Here is a 408-nt window from a genome sequence, read left to right as displayed (position 1 = left end):
CAAATGACGCTATCGTGTGATTTAAATAATATAAATCAATTCGAGAGACTATATATGGTCCTGGCATTCATGAGAAGAATATCTCTAAAGATTTTCTCTTATATACCACTCCTAAACCTCCGGCCTGTATACGCACATACAACATAAGCCATATAACACATTTATATAAATAAATACACAGACCCAACATACGTCCATACACGTCCCTTGCAGCAATAAAGGTGTCAGAGTTTGAAAAATATTGGAAGTGACTGAGGTTATCCGTAGAGGACACGGTAGGAACACATGAACACGTTGTTCATCTAAGCCTTTACGGTTGTGATATGTATATTCGTACATCTTCAGTAGTTAGGTCAAATTTACATGAAAAAATTAGTTTTTATTACGCATGAATACATTACGTTGGAG

The sequence above is a fragment of the Macrobrachium nipponense genome, chromosome 2, assembly GCF_015104395.2.
Source record: "Macrobrachium nipponense isolate FS-2020 chromosome 2, ASM1510439v2, whole genome shotgun sequence".
In the NCBI taxonomy this organism is placed as follows: domain Eukaryota; kingdom Metazoa; phylum Arthropoda; class Malacostraca; order Decapoda; family Palaemonidae; genus Macrobrachium; species Macrobrachium nipponense.
Note: the sequence above shows the minus strand (reverse complement) of the source record.